This window comes from Zerene cesonia, chromosome 26 (genome assembly GCF_012273895.1).
Source record: "Zerene cesonia ecotype Mississippi chromosome 26, Zerene_cesonia_1.1, whole genome shotgun sequence".
NCBI classification, from domain to species: Eukaryota; Metazoa; Arthropoda; class Insecta; order Lepidoptera; family Pieridae; genus Zerene; species Zerene cesonia.
In genome coordinates, this window is record NC_052127.1 from 1,840,464 (window position 1) to 1,855,482 (window position 15,019).

General features: G+C 33.4%; 1 protein-coding gene across 1 annotated transcript in view; it reads left to right on the plus strand.

The window, feature by feature from the left end:
- The window catches only part of LOC119837058 (facilitated trehalose transporter Tret1-like), a 55,336-nt gene that overhangs the window by 15,894 nt on the left and 24,423 nt on the right, over nt 1-15,019 (plus strand). The gene's annotated exons all lie outside the window — the stretch shown is intronic.

Consider the following 15,019-nt stretch of genomic DNA (forward strand, 5'->3'; position numbering starts at 1 on the left):
AAAGAGCAACAAACACACACACATCCTTACAAACTTTCGCATTTATAATATTAGTAGGAAGTAGGATAGTAGGATCATACGATTTTAAGTTCTATAATACATCAGCAAAGCCAGTGAAATGTCTTCATTCATTCATTCATAAAGTTAAATTTATTCCAAGTTACTGGTGAACATATATGGGATTTGAAATGAATTAAAATGCAAATATAGAGAAGGATTTGCGCCTTCGCACTTGGAAATATTAGACAACGTAGACTGTTTAGGGCTGCTATGGTTGAGTTATTTTTTTTTATATCAAACACATTAGACAATAATATATATACATAGACACAGATAATATATAACTGTGTCAACCAAATTAATGGTTGTATTTGTTTGTACAAATAACCAGTTATTTATTTATTTTATTTTAAAGCTATTTTAGTTTTTTATCTACATTATTATATAAAATAAAGTTAAAAGGAACAACTTAGAGTTTAAAACAATAAAACTAATAAATGCGATAGTTTGTATTGTAAATAAACGTTATTTATTCAATTGTTGAATGGAGTGGCCATTCAAGCATAGGTAAGGTTTTAAGTACATCAACAGACGGGGGTTATCCCCAAGGGGGTATCCCTATGTGAGGGGGTACCCTTTATCACACGCACACATTAAATACATTTATCAGTAACACGCAGTGCTTTTTATTTTTTGAGAATATTTCAATAATAAATGAATTAAAAGCGAAAGTCTGTCTGTGAATCTTTCATGCCTAAAAAATCATCATAAAACATCGCTATCGCTAAATATGTGATGAAGTTAAAATAATTTCATATTTTGACAGACAATATATTAACTTTCGTTTGATTCTCTTCTCTTCTTTGAAACTCTACCTATTCTAGTGACAAAGTATAATATCCCATCCAACGGTTGGCTGGCAGAGATCGCTTATAAGCGATAGGGCCGCGTATCTAATTTCAATATTTATCTCCTTTCTTGTTTTCTTGATCTTCGTTTCATAATTTTCCTCATTAATATGTGTTAAATAAAATATATTGTATTTTCTTGTGTTTGATTTTACGCGAGTATTATACATTTAGTAATTAAAAACTTTTGTAACGGATTTTAAATGCGATTTATTCATTATATTATTAACCCGACGTATCGAACACTTTAAAGCGAGCGTGGTCTCCCCGTAACCGTCCGTTAAATTTTTTTTCCGAGAATCCGTTAAAAAGTTTTTATTTTCTAAATATATTGTATTGTTTTGATTATGTTATCTGTGACTGTGACACTAGTGAATAGTGCGGCTGGCAACCCTAGCTGTCCTCAGTTTTAACGCGAGCTTTATTCATTGTCACTTCTATTTTCCATCAGTTATTTGATGCAAATTACTATCTGTGGAGTTTCATTTCAATTCTTTTATGCATTCACGTGCATAATTGCGTGTGATATGATTTTGCGGTATTTATTCGCGTTTATATTTAAAACGATAAATTATTGTGGTGTGAAGATGCTATTGTAATTTGTGATCTTAGTGTTGGAAATAAGGGTTATTATTGTGTGGGGGATGATAAAAGAATCTTTTGAAATAGAATGCATTATGTTACTAGAGGTCCGCCTTGGAATCGTCCGTTGTATTTATATAGCTCAATATCAACAGATCACAAAAAATGTTGAAATCGGTCCAGTACTTTTTTTTTGTGTGATAGGTAAGCGCTTGACTACCATCTCCTTCCCGATAATAGCGTGTTCAAACAAACAAAATTTGAACTTTATATTATTAGACAAAACTAAACATGTGAGGCCATTTTGAAATCGAATAAAAAAAAAGCTGATATAAATACATGGCCATAAATTCTAATCTTATTTAGTTTAATAATTTATATTATAATCTTAACTCGCGAAACTTAAACGAAGTCGCTTTCTCTGTCATGCTCAAATATTTAAAACTACGCAACAGATTTTGATGGGGTTTTTTAAATAGATTAAGTGATTAAAGAGGAAGGTTTATTATGTACAATAATATCTAGTTTAATACTCAGAATTTATCGCGTGCGAAGCGGGAAAAAGCAAGTTAGATATAAAACCTAAATTATATTTATTATATCCATTTAGCTATTGAAATAGCGTACAGACTACAGTATCCTTAACCTTCAACTGCATTAAAAATATACGTTAATAAGCAACATGACAACTTTGATATCTATACTAATATTATAAAACTGAAGAGTTTGTGTGTTTGAACGCACTAATCTCAGGTACTACTGGTCCGATTTGAAAAATTCTTTTAGTGTTAGACAGCCCATTTATTGAGGAAGGCTATAGGCTATTTATGTACCACGGGCGAAGCCGAGGTTGAACGCTAGTTAATACTATTAGAACGATCCAGAAATAATCGCATCTGAATACTAAGTACAGGCTTATACAATACTAGAATTTCCGTAAGGAAAATATAGGCGGTAATGAGGTTTCCCCGCACGTTTTCCGTTTCCGTAGGATTTCCGGGATAAAAACTTCCCTGTTTTCTTTCTCGGGTCTCAAACAATTTTATCCAAATAAGTTTAGTGGTTTAGCCGTTTAGACAGACAGAGTTATTATCGCATTAATAATAAAACTAAGGATTGATCATTTCTAGAGGAACACAGTCAATATTTGCATTTCTCTTAGATGATATTAACTCTTACATTATTATGGTAAAAACTATGTTATGACGATTCGAAAGTGCATCTAGAAGAAGTCGAATTGAGCAATGTTTAAGTTCGAGTTTGAGTTTGATTCTATGAACCATGTGTAGCGGATCGTAAACCGATTTTAATGTACGTATTTCACCATTCAGTTTGTTTGCGGCACCGTGAAATCGATTCACATTTATTATTCACCATCAGGGCGTTACTGAAACAAATAGCCTAGTGACTCTCCACCACTGCCCCGAGGCACTTTTGTGTGCCGTCAAATCTTGCAAATCCTACTAATATTATAAATGCGAAAGTTTGTAAGGATGTGTGTGTGTTTGTTACTCTTTCACGCAAAAACTACTGAACCGATTGTAATGAAATTTGGTACGTAAACAGCTGGACAACTGGAATAACATATAGGCAACTTTTTATCCCGAAATTCCTTCGGACTTACGCGGGTGAAACTGCGGGACGCAGCTATATAATAATGTTAATATTATTATTAGTGTATAATTTAAAAAGAAAAATATTTTAATTATTTCTTTAAACGTGTAGTTATTATTCTAGTATATATTAATTTATTTCGTATATTTAAAGTTTTTGTCATAAACTATTTATGCAGTGTGTTGTAGTGAGTAAATAATTTTTATCTTTTCAAAATCGTTAAACATGTCCCGCAACAAAAGGTTGAAAATTACTGAAATAGTCTGTTAGTACACGGAACAAATTGTCTCATTCGATAGTTCACAAACTTATCTATGATATTTTAACTCACTTCGATAAATAGAACAAAGAATGAAGAAAGAAAAATATTTAATATTAGCTGCACTCCGCGGCTTCACCCGCGTAAGTCCGTACGAAAAAGTAGCAAACATACATACATACATCCTTACTTACAAACTTTCGCGTTTATAATATTAGTAGGATTTAATACACACAAAATAGAGGAGTGGATTAACAATTTGATTGCTGGAGATTAGTCAAACGAAACAGGCTTCTGCGAATCTGCTGGTAACAGTCTAGAGATCGAAATAGGATAAGGCGATTTTTAGTTATTACACGCTTTTATTGGATTCAAATGTATCTTCCTGTTCCTGTATAGTCCTGGGACACAGGCCTCTTATGAGGCTTCAGGCCATAATCCACCACGCTGGCCAAGTGCGGGTTGGCAGATGTCGTCGAACTTTTTGCTTCTTCGACATTCCGGTTTCCTTACGATGTTTTCCTTCACCATTTTAAGCATGTTAAACGGACGACGAACGACCTATCTAACACAATCTTCAATCGAGGATAATATTTAATATTTTATCATCCTGACTATATATTATTGATATTTTTAAATAAATTCCTTACGTATAAGAGAGACGACTTAGTTGACTTCATCATTAAAGCGTGTTTTACATTTTTCATAACTATATTTTTTATTTTAACGGTTGTTTTTCGAGACTGTACTTAGTCTGGTTTAGTAAAATACATGCTGTAGTTTCCGATAAATGCATCTCTTTTAAGCTAATATTGTAATGCGTATCTATGAATTGAATTATAAACTGCCATTGCATGTTTGCGTCGTATTTCTATTTTTATATCCATTGAACTTCATGAGTCATGAACGATTATAACATTATAATAATCTTTAGTGCCTTACGTAACAAATTTTGTTGTATCGTTAATGGCGTGTTATTTTATTCATGCTTATTGGTATATACTGAAAAACGTTTATTTAACGGCACAAAGCTTATATGAAATCCTTTATTGATACCTTCACGTATATGAAATTGTACAAAAAAATTAATTTTAACATAAAAAAACTTAACCGCTTTCACAGTATTCCTCTCCTGTATCTAATTTATCTCCGTACGTCTGGTTGTGTGGAAGAAATCGCTTTGTTGAGAGAAGACCGCCAATTGTTTAGATTGTAATTTTATTAAGTTTTTGTAGTTTTTATTTATATTTTTAAGAGCAATAAAGAATTAGTAAATAAATATTGTAACTACAAATTTAAATGCAACATTCCATATGGCAGGCAACAGCTTTCAAATAAAAATAGAATCATAATCATCCAGTAAAAAGCTATGAGGTAACAGACACAAAAATTCAGTCGAATTGAGAATCTTCTTTTTTTAGTATGTTAAAACGAATGAAAGAATTGAAGACTATCTGAAGAGGTTATATATATAGGACACAACTTCAAAATTCCTTTAATTCTCTCTATACATTACTTTCAGCATGAAGAACTTGGCCAAACCTGAAAGCTTTAATTAAATTGTCCTCTTTACATGAGTTACCGCAAGCGCTGTGGTTCCTACCGAAAAAACTTTACTAATTCCGAAACGTAGGTATAATAATATATTCGTTGGAGTCTGCGGTTCCTCCTTAAATCCAAATTGTTTGAAATTTTGCAACTATATTTATGGTTTATTGTGGTTATTACGATATCTTCGTTTGTAATTCAGACTTTTTTGAAATTTCTTAAGTGTGTTTCCTTAATAGCCATAAGTTAGAAGAATTTATTATTTTTTTAAAATTATTTACGGGATCTTGTAGACCGAAACGGTACATGAGTTGAGAATATAACTAAAACCTAAATGTGGGCATTAGAAGTTAGCAATGAACATTATCTAGTAATATCAAGCTAAAGTTTGCTTCAATTTGTGAATTTGGTGAGAGTATGATAGTGCTCGTCGACCGCCTCCTTGGTACAGTGGTAAACGCGTGAGCGTAGAACCGAGGGGTCCTGTGTTCGATTCCCGGTGGGGACAATAAAAAAAAATATCTCGGTCTGGCAGGACACAGAAGGCTGATCACCTACTTGTCTATAAAGAAAATCGATCAGTGAAACAGATGTATATCATCTGCCCCATACCCCAGTAGAGGACACGGGACTTCACTTATGATAGTGCTCACATAATATGGTAAATACATGGCAATTACTTTACCATGAAGGTTTTCTTTACCTTTTGATAGATTTTTATTCTAAGAAGGATAAGAATTATTCATTTTAAGATTCAGATTAATAGAAATATGATGTTATTAATGTAATCTATCGCTTAATTGGAGCTTTATTGATATTTATGATTGGCCAGTAGATTCTCCACATACCCGAACGAAGTGGCTCGACTTCTAAGGAAGCTTTAGCCACACATTCCTCAGGGCCAGCAGACCAGCAGACGACATCGTGGTCAAGCATTCAAAAAAGATGAATATAAAAGATTTAGATGATTGTTGATGTTCTACTTTCAACCCCTGCATTACTCATGTTTTAATCAGCAAAATGTGCAGTCGCTTTGCCAGACATAAATTTCCGCAGTTTTGTGTTGAAGAAGTGACCAATCGATAGCACGTTTGAATTTATAGCAACGGAATACATAGATACTGATATTCTATATTTTTAGTACATCTAGACATGAAGATAGATGTTATGACAAATCTAGGTTTGGACCTAACACATAGGTAAATATAATGGTAAATGTAAAAACTGTAATATGATTTTTGTACATTTTCATATAGGTAAAATGTTAAAAAATAATGCCTGCGGTTTGGTCGATTTGGTGCCGATCGCTAAATTTATTAATTATTAAGCTTATAGAAATATTGTTGTCTAGTAATGTTTATTATTATTTAAATTAATGTAAATTACAGTTTAGGATATGAGTGCATAACAATAAGATATCAGACTGTTTGTGTAAGAGCAAGAACATTACTGATTATACTGTTATCCTATCCTACAAATATTATATACGCGAAAGTTTGTAAGTATAGCTGTGTGTATGTATGTTGGATGTTTGTTACTCTTTCACGCATAAAATACTGAAATGATTGCGATGAAATTTGGTACGTAGAAAGCTGGATAACTAAAATAACACATAGGCAACTTTATATCTCGATATTCCTATGGCACACAGATTTACGCGGGTAAAACCATGGAGCGCAGTAATAATTAGTATTGACGATGGAAGTGTACCTTATAAAACTCCACTGTGTTCCATCGGGCGACTTTAGTGAAAGGGTCACGGGAGCTGGTTATTTTTATTTACAGGACCCCCTTGGTACCAGCCGCAATCTCCTGCCCATACACTATAGATCTCCATAGGGCAATATGAAAACAACTTATATAGAACAGAAATCAAATTTAAAACAAACAAGCCGAAGTTGTTACGTTGGACAGTTTCGAGGCGATCGCTTTTAAGTGGATAAGTTACAAGTCCATTACTCTGCTGTGATATTGCAAAGTTTCAATGTTTCTTGAATGATATTTGTTTTAATTAGACTTCGGTTTGTAAGTCGCTTCGAATGGTCACCGTTAGATAATATTTTAAAAGGTTAATGTTATGAGAACATTCTGCTTGTGATGATGTTTGGTTCTTCGACGTTCGACGTAGGTTAAACTAGTTAAACTATTTATTTATTAAAGCATTCTATGCTTGTCGCATTGCAATTGTCATGTTTTATAGACTTTTTCAAAAAGAGGAGGTTCTCAATTCGACAATAAGTTGTTGTGATTTTTGTATTTGATAGGAAGTCGTTACCTTTTGGTCCATTGTTACGCTCTGACGTTATACCTCCCCCAGAGACGATAGGGACCTATTTTCTAGAAATAATAATTAAATACTAACGGTTGATCCCGGTTTCACGTGATACGTTGTTTCACTGCATAAGAACCTTACTGGTGTCTTTAACACGTTAAAATAAGATTAGCCGACATGATCGAGCCGTTCTCGACTTTAAGAGTTACGAACATATTTGACAATTGATTTTTATTTATATAAATGAGCAACAATGTAACTGAAAGTACAAGTTACCAGTTTATAAAAAACCTTCGGCAATAATAGACCTTTTCCTGCGTAAGTTATAAATCTTGCTTTTAATTATGACACAATTAATGCTTCAGCGCATTCTACAATGCTAATATAGAAAATTTTATATTGAAAAGTTATTAAGCGAAGAATTAAGCTCTTGCAGTTTTTCAAACGAGCTTTTTCTTTTGTGATTCGTTTTCATCAAGCTACTGAGAGATTCTATTTTCTTACTTTTATAACGAATACTTATTTGTTGCCTTCCTTTGTTTAATAATTAGACTTTATGTCACAGTATTGGTATAAGATTAATTTTTTATATTATAGAAATGTATATTTTGCTTTCAGCGTCGATTGAAATAAACTAATAAATCAATGCATGTGAGGATAGATTTCTGGCTTCTCCATTCAAGATAAAGCAATATCTATACTTATAAAGACATAGATATAGATAGTGATGTATTTTCATACATATTTTGTGTTTTGTTTTGAGAGAATTTAATTAAAATATTTTTCTTTCTTCCTTTCTTGTAGTAACTCGGAGTCAGGAAGTCGGTAAGTGAAAAACTTGGTTCCTCGTAGACCAATTTATCAGTTAGTTATTTATAGTATACAATTATGTTATCTGTGGTTATACGATGTAATTGCGTAGAATGAAAGGCTTATGGGGTTACAGAGGTGAAGGAATAGAAATTTCTTATTAATAAGAATTTCTAGTTGCAAAATGAAACATTTGTAGTTTTTATTGGAATCGAATAAAACTTATAGGACTATCATGCTAATTAAATATGTCCCACATAGAGTCTGCCCCAATAATAGAAATACAGCTGAAGATGATGATGCTTTAATGAATGAAAATCGTATCATGAGTTGCGACGTAACGAATGATGAATAAAAAAAGAAAAAACAAACAAAGAAACACACTTTTTCATTTACAAATAGTAAAGGGAGAATTTGATACCAATTCTGGTTAAGAGTAGCCCATGACACTCACTAGCCTCACATCTTCAGACACCAAAATCATATTATAAAACTGCTCCGCTCCGACGTAAAAGAAGTACAAAGAAACGATTTTTTCATTTATAACAAGTAAGTTATATACCATCTACATCTGTAAAGATTTTCTTAAATGCGTGCCAATAATTTTTTATTGAAATCGTTATCAATAATTTTCACAAACCACACCACCTCAGAGCTTTATGTGTGCCCTAGAAAATATTTATTCGCCACTCTAAATTTATAAGAGAAAATAAATCAACCTCGCAGACTAAGTGCTTCCACTCACATCGATTTTATATAAATTCTCTTCAAGCTTATGAACATATTTATATCAACCGTATGGACTCAAATGACAAACCAGAGTAATTATTTTCACATTAGCTTAATTGTTTCGGAGAAAAAGTAAAAAGGACAATGAGGCCATGCTTAAATCGTTTTTTATCTGGACGGGAAGGAGGTAAAAGATTTGAGATTTTTTGTTTGTTTTGGTTAACTTATTAACAAATGTTATATTAAGTTACTATAGTCTAATTTAATAAAACCTACACCAAACTTTAATGTTTTTAAAGCCATAATAAGACTTTGACTAAAAGTGAAGGAGGTAGGGGCCTATGGATATCACAAACCTTCATAACTAACAAATCCCACTCCTTAGGACATTTTTCCATAATCGTTCACTCCAGTCCCAACTACACCGATCTATATGTGAAGAAGATACATCCTCACCAATCATCATCATCAGCCCAAATATGTTCCCGCTGGGACACAGGCCTCCTATGAGGGTTCAGGCCATATTCCGCCACGCTGACCAAGTGCGGGTTAGCAGATGTCTCATGTCGTCGATCTTTTGATTCTTTGACGTGCCGGTTTCCTCACGATGTTTTCCTTCACAGTTTTAAGTGTGCAGATAAATAGAAAAATCAATTTATTTCCTGCCAATTTATTTCTTTTAATTTATTTCCACCCAAAAAGTCATCAGGTAACGAACACTAAAAACTGTCGAATTCATAACCACCGCCTTTTTCAAAAGAAAATAACATGATAAAAGATAAACTTAATGGTTATAATATAGTCAGCTTCTGGCTCTCAAATGGTTATTAATGCTAGTTGAAACTTCACTCAGCTAAGTGGTAGTTTAGTGAAATAAAGAAATAAATCTTTATTAAACTGTTAAATTAGTCCAATTATGTTTGTAGAATTAGTATTTTACAGTACTTCATCATCATCGTCATCAGCCCATATATGTTCCCACTGCTGGGACACAGGCCTCCCATGAGGGTTACATTACTTACATACATAAAAATAGAAAAGGTGCATGTGTGAATCTGAATTTGAATTTGAATTAAAAAAAAAACACATATTTATGAAGTTTTACCACAGCTGGGCTCCAAGTCTGCTAGCTGGCAAATTACCACAAACATGAACCTATCAAATTCACCATCCATTTTAATAATCCTACCACGATAACTTACTATTATCGTGTCTTAAATGAAACACGTTCTAGCCGTATTGCATCGCCACTATAATGGAGTTAGTATTGATCGTGTATATTTATGCTAGGCTTCATCAGAGTCTGAATCATACTTTAATCCGATTCTTAATGTTTCAGAATGGAATATCCTATTTAGAATGTACTCATAGTATGAATGACTCTAAGCTTTGGCACGCTCACCTTGAGTCGAGCACGCTTCAGCACGAATCGGGCCAGCTCGCACCGGGAAAGTACCACACTCCCTCAGAAAACCGGCGTGAAGTAATAGCTTGCTATTGCGTTTTGTATGGTGAGGGGGGGAGCAGGAGGCCTATATCCATTTCGTTACCCGTCCCAATCCTTTCCTTCTCCTCTCGTCAATCCTTTCTTAATCCCTTCCTAAGTTAAAGTCGGCAATGCATTTGTAGAGGCGTAAGGTCTGCAATTGATCTTACTCCTCTTCAAATGTTCATGGGCGGTGGTAACGCTTACCATCAGGCGTCCCACCAGCTCTACTATAATATTTAAAACAAATGTAGATAAGTTGACTAAATATTTTTTTTATATGTATATAAAATAAATTCGTGTTAGTTACAGCATTTGTAAATCAGGAACGGCTAAATGGTTAACAATGAAATTTAGCTTGAATGTGTCTCCAGTTGGTTAACTTACAGTTAAAAAATTTAAAATTTACATAGATGTAATGGATGAGAGGCGAGGGGTTGTATTTGAAATAATGAATGAAAAATACATACATAATATTCTATCATAGCTATTCATGTTTTTAAAGCCTTTTTAATAAGTTTGACACGGGTTAAATGTCATGCTTGGTTCGCTTTAGAGTTGATTTATTACGCAAATTTCGTTCTTGTATTGTTGGTATATAAATAGAAAAATTCATCGTTCAAGTTGAGTCGCTGTTTTACAAAAAATTAGATGAATTAATTTTCGCTTTTTTAATTAAATTTTATAGATGTTTTGGTAATAGTGACGCTATAAATAAACAGCTTCCGTCTTCTACTTCTTTCTTTTTAGTTTCTTTGAGAGACAACTAATATATATACTGCAGGGACACCAGCCTTCTATGAGGGTTCATCCCATAATTCACCACGCTGGCCAAGTTCGTGTTGGCAGATGTCACATGTCGAACATTTGATTGGATATGCCGGTTTCCTCACGATGTTTTCCTTCACCGTTTCGAGCACTAGTATATAGTAAAAAGCATAGTATAATTAATAGATGATGGGAAGACGAATAGAATATCGATTTTTAAATTGAAGTCCTCTCCATAGCCTTCCATTTCACATTACATAATAATGCTCCATTTGATTCGATTACATCTCTGTTCTTACAATTATCTTTTTTTACCTTAAAGCAGCTGTGGCTCAGTGGCGAGAACCTCGGACTTCAAAATCGATAAGTCGAGGTTCGAGACCAGGGCGAGCATGTAGGAAATAAATTGATTTTTCAATTTATCTGCACATGTGGATAACATCACCACTGCTTAAAACGGTGAAGGAAAACAACGTGAGGAAACAGGCATGTCCAAGAATCAAAAAAGTTCGACGACATGCGACACCTGCCAACACGCACTTGGCCAGCATGATGGATCATGGCCTAAACCGTCATAGGAGGCATGTGTCCCAGCAGTGGGAACATATATGGGCTGATGATGATGATGATGATGAATTACCTTTTACCCTTATATTTGATTGCTCACCCAATTAGCTATTCTATAATGTGAGTATGTTATATATTTTATAGACCCGATCTCTACTAACATCTATACCAAATTATTGACACCTGTAGTGGCAGCTTTCAAATTTTACCTACGATGTTAATGCGATTCTAATGCAGCTTGTAAACTTTTACCTTGAATATAACTCAAATGAATTGTTTGCATGCTATTTAACATTATACAATTAATGTTCAAATACTTTTATGGATATAAATCATATATTATAATGCACATTACAGGGCATTTGTTCGTTATATTGACTACTTACTTAAGAAAAATGTATATAAAATAGTCTAGGCTTAGTGAAAAAAGAACTAACTGTATGTCTGTTTATTGGTATATACATAATTGGGGAAATTAATAAATGTATTATTTATTTGCTGTAACGCGGTGTCACACGCGTGGTGCCCGGGTAGAAATTAGCCAATGTGCTAATCCAGACCATAATCTATCTATATAATTTACAGATACGATAAGCTGTTTTCGCTTGAAAGAGTTACAAACATCCAAATAATTGTCCTACCACCCATATAATAATATTATAAACTTTCGCGTTCATAATCTTACTAGGATTTATGTCAGCTGCAATGTAGATATTGAATGTCGTGTTCTTATCTCGAATGCAATATTAAATCATAGCAATTGGCATGACATATAAAATTAAAGCCATGCAAAACAGAACATTACCTTAAAGACAAAAAACACTATACATTTCAAGGATGATTCAAAGACAATTCAATATATAAGACCCAAAGTAAAGTGTAATAAAATATATAGCTATATTATAAAGAAAACACTGAAAAGAACTTCGGAACAAAATTGTAAGGTAAATAGTGTATTGTAGCACTTATCCGACAGTTGATACTCCATACATCAAAGTGTAAAGTACGCAACAGAGCCAGACTTAGCAATATTTGTCAAAATATTACTTTCAATAACCATATGATGTATATGAAAACCTAACTAAATATGAATGCTGTTAAATGTATGGATATATGTATATATACATATATTCATATAAGCTGTTCGCCCCGGCTTCGCTAGTGATACATATATAGCCTATGTGACTCAGTGCAGTTGCAGGTTTCTAATGGTGAAATAATTTTTGAAATCGGCCCAGTGTGTTTGCATGACAAAAATACAAAAACACAAAAGATTCCCGTTTATAATATTAGTGTTACCAACAATTGTGTCTGATAACTTGCAATACTTAAACAGTATTAGTATCGAATCATCATTATCATACCATATATATTCCCACTGCAGGGACATGTCGTCAAACTTTTGATTCTTCAACGTGTCGGTTTTTTCACGACGTTTTCCATCACCGTTTCGAGCAGTAGTGATGTGGATAATGAACAGTTAAATTGAAAAACAAAATATATTTGCTTGAACCCCCCACTTTTCGTATTTAAGTCCTAGGGTTAAACTACTGAGCCACTGTTAAAACTTCTTCATTCGTGCCACAAACTTATTCGAGCCTTATTCGATTTTTATTTTACTTCTTTAAAACTAGAAAATTGAACATGTACATATTCGCTTACTATCTAAAAAAACTCCGAGTTAAAATTGTAATAATAAATTTAAGTAAAGTTATTTATGTTCAAACGATAGTAATTGCAAACTGATATTTCTAAATAGATAATCGGATACCTAGATAATGCAATATAATACGATATTTATATCTCCCTTCTAACATAATGCAAAACACTCTTAAGCTCATTTAAAATTTACACCTACCGCTTTATAGTGTAACTAGCTGGTGCGCGGTGCGCGGGCTGCAAGCAGCCCGCGTGGATTTTTGCGTGGACCAGTATTATCAAGACTTAATAGGTGGTACGCGGTGCGCGGGCAGCAAGTAGCCCGCGGGGCTTTTTATGTGGACCAGTCTTATCAAGACTTAATAGATGGTGCGCGGTGTGCGGGCTGCAAGCAGCCCGCATGGCTTTCTTCGTAGACCAGCTTTACCAAGACTCATTAAATGGTTCGCGGTGCGCGGGCTTCAAGCAGCTCGCGTGACTTTTTGCGTGGACCAGTCTTATCAAGACTTAATAGATGTTGCTCGGTGTGCGGGCTGCAAGCAGCCCGCATGGCTTTTTTCGTAGACCAGCTTTACCAAGACTCAATAAATGATGCGCGGTGCGCGGGCTGCAAGCAGCCCGCGTGGGTTTTTGTATAGATTAGATTTATCAATAGGGAAGCTGATGCTCGGCGTGCGAAATGCGCTTACGCTGTGTGCGTAGATAAAGAAAATAAGATTACATTGTCGGATCGTTAAAATTACGTAATAGATTCTGTTTTCTGTTCTGTTAGGGTTTGTTTTTGACACAGAGCGATTCAATGGGAAGTTTTACATGTAAGATATATTATTTTGTATTATTGCACCCGTTTGAAACCGGTTCGCGTCGCTTAAGCACAACCCGATGATATTTTATTATAGTCTATCTTCTATGATACAAACGTAAAGTACAACATTCATAACACTATTAGAATACGAAAAATTAATCAAATAAAAAATATCCTTTACAATAAAGCTCCATCTATCGAGTGTCGTTAAGTACTACCCGTTTAAGTACTGTAGCGTGCAGCGGATGCGCCATTCCAAGTTTACCATTAGTGTTGCCTAAATGTAAATAAAAAACCGCAAGTAAAGGAAACAATTTATTTACGTTGTTACATGTAAAAATCACAAGGAAAATAATAATATCAAGAGATATTAACAATTTGAACATCATATCATCATACGAAAATATTACATTTTGTGAGATTTAAATAAATATCTAAAAAAAGAGAGATTCTCAATTGTATGATAGTAATTTTTATCACTTTTTTTATTTCGGTAAGCGATAAGGTATAGGGAAGGCTTTTGGTTAAATTTAAATTAAATATAATAATTTAAATTGGATCAATATTTGTATGATTACATAAGAAATACTATAGTCTTGTAAAATTCTCTCGTTTGAGACGAAAAATTATATTTTCAATAAAATTGACCCAAAATTCTCAGTACGTCAAATTGTCAATGTCATAAATTAATAAACATTAAACAATAAACAATATTGTTATGTCATTGTTATGTTTTTTTTTTTGTTATGACTGTTGAGAAAATTAATTTAAAATGAATTTATTCTTTAATAATGTAATACGTACGTACGTTTGTAGTCGATCAGTAATATTATATAACAGGAAAATGAGTATTTCAAGAGATTTTGATGAGTGTGCGCAATATTGATAAGTTGATTCCAATAAGTAAAAAAATCAAGGAGCTTCTCATAATTCTTTATCTTATACCTTTAAACGAGCAATTCTTGTATATATATATGTATATATATATATATAATTGGAATCTCGGAATCGG